An 8,618-nucleotide genomic window follows, 5' to 3' on the forward strand; every position below is an offset into this window, starting at 1 on the left:
ATTGTTTGAGGAATGTAGCTGTGTTGGAAGAACACCTTTACTAGTTCTCGAGCTACTGTATTAGCATATCCATTGGTTAACGGAACTGCGAAAAGGAATTTGTAAAAACATCTATTCCACTCTAAACATATTTAAATTGCGAGGAATTTAGAGGCCTACTAAGTCAATTTGGAGCATATCTCTTGGATATGATTGTAGTGAAATAATTGACTGCAACATTGGTGTGATGTGGTTTTTTGGAACTCTGTTTATTTTTAGGCAAGTAAGGCAGTTTTTAATGAAACTAATGAAGTGTTCAGTGAAGCCTGGGTAGTAAAATCGCTTTCTGAAATCGTGAATTGTTGCTTTTTTGCCTAAATGGCCTGCTGTTTCTGAATTATGGAGCCTTTATATAATCTCTTTCCACAAATGCTTCGGTACACAGAATTGTTTATGAAGTACTTTTCCTGTATCATCATCATAACAATTCTGATATGAGACATTCCCTTTAAGAGTTAACCTATTTAAATGTTTGTGATACTCTTTTAAGTTTGTTGAAGCGTACTTTAAGTCTAGTTGCTGATTATTTTGTTGAGTCCCGCTTATTAATGTTCTAATGTCTGCATCTTTTTGCTGCTCTTCTGCTAAATGGAGGCCAATTAGGTTGTCTGTAAGATCTGGGAACTAATCTAATGGATATGGAAACTGAAACAAATTTATGTCTTGCTTTCTTGTTAATTTTAATTTCCCTTGAATTATTTTGTCGTTTTTTGTAATCGTCATAGAAGCCGAGTTTTTTAAGGACATCAAGTTTGTCGTTATTAATTTTGTCACTAAAGTTTTGAGCATCAAATAATACGTTTAGTTCAACATCAGGGTTTTGTGCTTCTGTATCAATTTCTATTTCTTTAACTAGAATTTTGTCTATTAATTTCAAAGACACTGTTGCTGTTTTGTCATTTTCAATTCTAGAGAGAAAATTTGCTGCGTAATAAGCACGTCCAGGAATGTGAGCAATTACTATCTTAAAGGCAAATATTCTGTCTAAACAATTCCAAAGAGATGGCGGTATTACTTTTGATTGAAAGATTTGCGTAAGGTTTTTGTTGTCAGTGATTGATCCCCAAATGTAGTGCGAAAAAAAGTCCAACGCGTAGTACAAAGCTTGGAACTCTTTGTAATATATAGAGAACTTTAATTTGGTTGCGTTAAACAAGTGCGGGAGCGTATGTTATCTTTTCTTTCTTTCCAGTTTCATTTACGCAGTCTTCCAACATTAGTACAAAACCTGCACCGTGGTAACTGGCATCACAAAGAATTACATACTTCAGGCCTAGTTTTGGTAATCTTAATGTTACAGTTGTTGCTTCAATTAGATCCTTCTTTATTACTTCTAATGCTTTTACGTGTTCTTCTGTAGTTTCTTTTACTGCATACTTTTTTTAGGAGTTTGCAAAATGACATTAGTTTCTCATCTAAATTAGGAATATAACTTGCGAAGAGTTGCGTGAATAAAATTAATCGCTGTACTTGTTTTGTTGTTTTCGGCATTTTGAATTTTTCAAGAAATTTAGTTATTATCGACTTTTATTGTAATATTCCGTCTGCACTGATGTTATTTCCCAGAAATTTCATTGTATCGGTTGCTATTTCACCCTTTTCAGGTGAGAGTTTTAGTCCTTATTGACGTAAACAGATAAATATTTCTCGCAAAGTGGGTACCAATTGTTCAAAATTCGTTACTGTATCTCCAATATCGTCCATGAACGGGGAACAATTTCCTGAGGCTAAGCGTGGGTCCAAGTAATGTCTATTAAATGAGCTAACTCCGGTTACTGACTTATTTAATCCTTGTGCAAGACATTTATAAGCATAAGTTCTCGAAGCAAAGTTAAATGCTAGCAGTTGCACTGATACATCGTCTGCCATTTGCACATTGTGATATGCTTGAGAACAGTCAAGTTTCGTAAAAAAAACTTTTTCCCGGCGAAGTAGTTTATTGCGTTGCTCATATTAGAAAACAGGGAATTCGTACTCACGTAGTCATTTTTCAGCAGATGACTTATTTTCTCAAGTCAATTAATAGTCTAAGTCTTCCTGAATTTTTCCGTTGTTCGATAAGCGGACTACTATATCTTGGTTGAGACAAAGTTGTTATCAGTCCATAGTAATGCATTATTGCTACTTCTACTTGCAACTCATTTCTCAGATGGACAGGCGTTGGAGGGCCTTGCTCATAAATTGGTAGACTTCTTTCTCGAGTTAACTTTAATTTGAAATCTGTATTATATCCGACGTCAAATCTGTGTTTCGCAAAGATATCACTGAGTTCAACTAATAATTCGCCTACTACAGCTTTTTGCTCATCATTAAGGGCCAATTTTTCCCACGGGAAAATGCTCAAAAAGGTGATTTTGTCCTGATGATTACCCTTTGGGTCTAATTTTTCCATTTCTTGCTGTTTTAACAGTTGCTAAATTATTTCTCTCTGCAAGGGCGACAAATTCGTCGGATCTGGACACGTTTCTGGCGTTGGAAACCACAGTTTTTCATATTCTGGTGCTGGTTTTACTGGTTGAACTTTTCTTTTCGGGGTATCTGTGATTTGAATTAGCTGATTTATTTCTGTTAATTAAATTTCACTCATTTTTGCAATATTTATTAATTGAGGATCTACTTCTAACAACTTTTCAGCTTGATCTGATGTTAAGAACAAAAATTTGGCTATTTCTTCACCTTTATTTATAGTAACTGGGTGTTCAGTAATGTTCAGGACATAGATATAAAGAAAGTTTTTTCAGCAACTTTACATGAAGAGGACGTTAATATAACTTCGCTATCTTTTTCAAAGATTTTAATCGGAATTATTACCGTGAATGATTCTATTTTGTTCTAAAGCTTGCATTATAGTGTTGCTTGTTGATTTGGTTGTAATACTTGCTTTTTCTGTGTATAAACTCCAAATTTTTGCGCTTTACCACTCTTCTGAGTTGCTTTTCTGGCTTTATTTCATTTATTTGTAGAGTTTGATCAGGGAATTTGATGTAGCTTTGTCCTGGGCAGATGCTAACTTTATGCTTATCAAAGAATGGGTTGCCTAATATTACTGGAGTTGTGACAATTAAAACAAGGAAGTCTTCAGTGAGTGTTTGTGTGCCCATTTTAAATGTAACTTTAATTGCTTTCTCAATTTTAACTGTATTTCCGTTTGCCCTTTTAACTTTATCTAGATCAGGCTTTTCTATTTCTGTTATTGAATTAATATTTGTGTTAATAAGTTCCTTGTAAAACTCGCGGCTTATAACGTTTGCAAATGCTCCTGTATCATTTAGTGCGCGTCTATCTAATTACTGGCTTTGGTTCTGGTTGAGGTTTTATTGTTGGGAAATTTACAGATTTATTCACTTTACTTTTGTTACTATTTTCTTTGCGATTTGTACGCGTTTTATTATTTTCATTATAAACTGGTTCTATTACGTTATTTAAACTAGGACTAGACGTGCTTTCGTTATAAAAATTGAATGAGTTTTTATAATTTTTGTTTGTTTTTTAAAATTGGGTGGCTCTATTAGTTTTTTTTAATGGTTAAATGGGTAATTCATAACTTTCATATTTTAATTTTGAAGTGCACCTGCACGACTAAATTTTTTTGCTTTTTGCATACCATAGCGGTCTTGTGCTGCTGTTTGACTATCATAAACCATTCCCTGTCGAAGAAGGTTTGCAAGGGTATTTTTAGTGGAAAACCGATAAATTCGTCTATTAAAATAAGCTGGGTGGACAAATGGAGGGCTATCTGATGGTTCAGTACAGAGTTTGTGGCTGTTCATTGTAATGATTATGGTCTAGAAGTTTTGTCTATAACTTTGTCTGTAGACTTGTTGTGGATAATGTGGTGTAAAAATGTTTACTGGGCCTTGTTCTGATGGCTTATTTTTAGGTGCTACTCTCTGTTCGAGTTTCTGTTCAAGCTCTTTCTGGTTGTTAGAGATAACAGTTATTGCTTTTAACATTTTGTCAGTGTTTGATTCAGTTGTTTCATTAAATCCATCATCAAAGTACTCTTCTCTCTTACACATCTCCCTTATTGCAATCTGTTGGCTAGCTAAGGTGCAAAATTGATTGAATGTACCTGTGTCTGCCCTTTCTAACAGCTTAGGTTTAAGCCAGTTTGGCATAGACTTAATAAAGAAGCGCTTTATTTGCTCGTTTCTTCGATTTTCTGACATCTGAATGGCAGAATCTCTTGCTGCTGTCTGTTTTTCGAATCTACGAGCTTTGAGATTACCTGCTCCTGCTGGCGCTACTACTATTTCAGGTTCTGGATATGCTTTATTTGCTTCAGTTCTTAATTTTACTAAAAAATTTTTCACTGTATCAGTTTTTGGATTAAAATTTTGATTCTCTAACTTTATTATTCTGATTCCACTCAAGTAGTCTTGTGTGAATCTGTTTCTTAGAGTTGTTTTATTATCTGCAAAAATTAGTCTGGTAGCCTCTGGTAGGGTTAGGAAGTATCTTAAAGCATCTCCTTTTAAATGTAATTGCAGAAAATTCGCTTGTTGCCCGGCTGCGATTGCTGCGACTCCAATTGCGCTTGTTATTAACTGTTGAAACTCATTGAAATTGTCCGATTCTGATCCAGAAAAAGGTGTGATGTTGATTTACGCGTGCGCCATTTTGCTTTTTACCAATTTAAATTATATGCTTGTCGTTCAATCAGTCTTATTTTCGTTCTAAAGTATTAAATAGCACACTTATTTTAACATAATGGGGAGATTAAATGGTTTTTAGATGTAAAAGAATTAAATGAGTAGCACAAGGGATCAGAAAAGAAACTACTGAAACCATTCGGTCTGAAAATAATAAAGACGGGCTGCTTATGAACCTATTCCTAAAGCTCCGGTTGAATCGTCAGACTTATATCGTTGAAGCCGTATGGGCCGCCGAAGTCTCACCTCTAAAGAGTGCCATTAGCGTTTGTTGTGGACCACGACCGCACAGGCCTTGTGGAAGCTGCAATCAGATAGGCAACAGCATAATGACCGATGTCACTGTTTGATTCATTAATCCCCGGAGCTGTGTTGGGAAAATAAATATAATTGTTTTATTATTCTGTTTAAATTTTGGTTTTGCCCTCTTTTAGTTAATGTTTAAGTGATGGTTTCAGTGATTTAGCTTATTCTGATGTTATCTGGTAATCAGTAATGATGTCAAGGTTAATATCTCTATCTGATTGAAGTTTGTTACGAATAAGGCCAACTTTGCGAGTTTTTGATTTAAACTTTTTGCTGTCCAATAAATTGCAACACGTTTATCATCTTTATCTAGCACATAAATTACAATGGATTTATAAACTGAAGAGGAGAAAGCGGTTACCATCTGAGCTTGTGTTTTATTGCTGTTTTGTGTGTAGTTAATATTGTTTTCTTCAATAAGTTTAACGAAATTGGGGGAAGCGCGACAATTATTAACAGCGGGGAGAATTTGCTCTTTATAAATTGATATAAAAAAAGGACCAAAATTAATTTTACAAATTCATTTACTCACAATATCCTCGTTTGCAAATACCTTTTGTTGTTTTTGTCCGTTGTGGCGGCTGCAGCTGAGTTTGTTTCAGTTGTTGCTCACTCAAGCACTTTTGAATTATTGTTGCATTTAGTCCATAAAAAAATAAACACAGTTTCCGCCCATTCTTTCCATTGTTACTGCTTTCTGTTTTATCGTCTTGCTCGGAAAAGGTGTGCTGAAAGCTGGCTGTAGATTCTTGAGTTAATGAAATGGAAGAAAATAAAGAAGATGTGGATAGAATGAAGAATATGTCAAATTAATCAAAGATTTATTCGGAATTTCGGTCCGTTAAACTGGGAAACAGTTAATAACTCCTGTCACCATGTTACGCACTGATTTTTAGTTGGTTACTTATGGTGTCATTAAGGTTAGTTTTAGAGGCAATTAATCTGAATAACTGGCATTTTACAAGGACTTATTAGGATGTTTCACAGTGCAATTTTTAGCAGATATACTTTGAATAAAGTTAGCTGGTGATAGTTTTTTATTGAGTGGTTCGGATGTGCGATATATCTACTAGTTTGCCTTGTTTTTAAAGCTTTACTCTTTCGCAATTTCATTCTAAGGAAGCCTGATTTAACTTAGTAATGTATAAAGATTTCTCCAGTTCAATCTTTATTTATTTCAGCAAGAACGAATCAATAATTATTAATAAGAAGTTCTCAAGTTTTATCAAAACTTAAAGATGTTAATCAAATGATTGTCAGGCTGGTTCTCCGGTATTCTGGAGATCGTGGGTTCCACAGGACTGTTCCTTGAGTTGTATTGGTCCTTCGCAAATATTTACTGATCTACAAGTTGGGCAATTTCCGGCTTTTGTACGTCTCTTGATGTTTGTTAAGTACATATACAAGTTCCGTATTAGCACCTACTTTATCAGAATAATTACTTCACCTTATTAAGTACATAGTTTATCATGAAGTTATTTACCAATTTTGCAAAATCATCGTCAGGGAACTCAAAAAAGTAAATATTGAGGCTTTTAGGCACTTAATATGTTAATCAGCAAACTGTCAATCTGCGGTTGTTTTTAATAAACATAAACAAATTAGGGGTTACAGGCCTAGATGGAAATACTAGATATATATGGCCTTGAGATCTATCTGATTATGAACTAAATTATAGCACTTATTTATGGATATTTAAAGAAAAATCATCACGTAACTATGAGGGACGAAATAGGGGCGTGACAAAAAACAAAACAAAGAGACCTAAGGACACTTTAACATACATGACCCTCATTTTATGTTTTGTTTTTTACATTTGAAAGGAAGTTGACATTAATTTGGGAAAAAGTAGCATTGCAAATCATAACCCAAATTATTTGGCGTGATATTGATTTTTCCTGTTGTCAAATCGCTGATGAGTTCGACTATTGAATCCATTGGATCGTATTTCAGGACTTGTCGTGCTGTTTTTGAGCAAAAATGTTCCACTAAAAGTTGCCTTTTTAATTTTTAACTTTACGAATTGACTTCTGCATTGATTGGATTTTTTTTGCTTTTTTTGCAGTCGTCTAACATATTACTGATAACGACAAATCTGAATTACAAGTCACAGAGAGCACATTACCGAGCCCGCTTATTTTTACATTTAATTGCGGATCTTTTACTGTATGATATTTTGGAGAACTGATTGCTGAAAACAAAAGTGTGAAAAAACATGTTCTTCCTCACAATAAAGGGAGCCTAGTTAAAGTTTCGTTGAACTCAGAGTTAGTAAAATATTTGGCAAAAATTTGTTTGTATCAGTTTATTATATCCTTGGTTTTATTCAATGCAAAAATTTCAATAGCAAATTGTGAAAAAATCTTCTCAACAGCATTTTATTCCTGACTTCTTCTGCTTTTGCGACACGTTTTTTCTGTTTTGAAAAAAGAGACTTTCATTGAGACAATAGTGACGAAATATTCAAAATTTATAAAAAGAATTTTGGCATAGCATTAAAATTTTTATGTTAAGAAAATGTACAGCTCTAGTAAAACTATTTCAACCTTTAGAGAGAAAAGTCAAAAATTGTTTTTGGACCGTTGAAAACTTGTATAATGTTTAAACGAAATAATTTTGATTAAAAAGAATTCTTCCCGGGCCGAGGATTTTGCCGAAAAATAACGGGGAAAAGAGGGTAAAGAGTTTAAAAATAATATTTTTACACCGTTAGTGCCCCCCTTATTAAAGGTGGAATTACCTGTTAAAGTGTAATTTTAGTGGTGTATTTTTAAGATTTAACGTTGGAAGAAGAGTGGAATAACTTATTTTTACACTCTTTGGATTACACTGTTAAAACTTATTTTTACACTCTTTATTACACCGTTGAAACTTATTTTTACACTCTTTTTTACACCGTTAAAACTTATTGTTACACTCTTTTTTATACTCTTTTTCTATCATTTACACCCGTAATGGACACCTCGGCCTGTGTTGAAACATAAATGGGTCGCTCACCCGCAATGCAGACTACTGGAAAACCGAAGTACTTGTCACAAATGAAAATGTAATTCTAAAACTTCTGTAGTTAAAATTGACTGTTAGCATTTTATGTCAGGGGAACAAGCCTAACCTAAGATCATGATTATTCTTTTTTTATTGTTTCAGGCAAAAGCAGCATCCGCTAAAAAGCGATAGAACAAAAATGCTATTAACGCACAAATTTCTCAGTTATATTTCTCTCATATCTATCTAAGGCCTAGATCAAGCCTTTTTATTTGAAGACAGCTTATTTTTTTCAATTTTATTTTTCAGAAATCACACAAGGCCTTATATGACAAATGAAATATTGACTTGTGCCAGAAATTGTCGAAGAATATAGTTACAGGGCATTCAACTTTATTATGTCGCTTGTGTGAGACTATTTGAGTGCGTTAAAATAATTAATTTGGATTTTTATGTATTTAGAAATTGCGCATATAACGAACTTGATTTTTATTCTATTTATTCTTTTCAAATGGGCTGTTGGATTGTTTAACATTTTAATTAAAAAAATGTATTTCTAGGAGGAAAAAAGGATCGCTTTCTAGTGGTATCCTTATATTGGCAAAAACACGAAAGATGTCATTAATTTATGCTGTC

At 33.7% G+C, this 8,618-nt stretch overlaps 2 protein-coding genes across 2 annotated transcripts in view; both read right to left on the bottom strand.

Moving 5' to 3' along the window:
• LOC142335950 (uncharacterized) overlaps nucleotides 1-8,618 on the bottom strand; it is a 390,664-nt gene that overhangs the window by 295,289 nt on the left and 86,757 nt on the right. The gene's annotated exons all lie outside the window — the stretch shown is intronic.
• Nucleotides 1-8,618, bottom strand: part of LOC142335951 (tRNA dimethylallyltransferase-like) — a 237,720-nt gene that overhangs the window by 142,344 nt on the left and 86,758 nt on the right. The window lies entirely within an intron of this gene.

This window comes from Convolutriloba macropyga, chromosome 3 (assembly GCF_964194025.1).
Source record: "Convolutriloba macropyga chromosome 3, txConMacr16.3, whole genome shotgun sequence".
Taxonomy (NCBI): Eukaryota; Metazoa; Xenacoelomorpha; order Acoela; family Convolutidae; genus Convolutriloba; species Convolutriloba macropyga.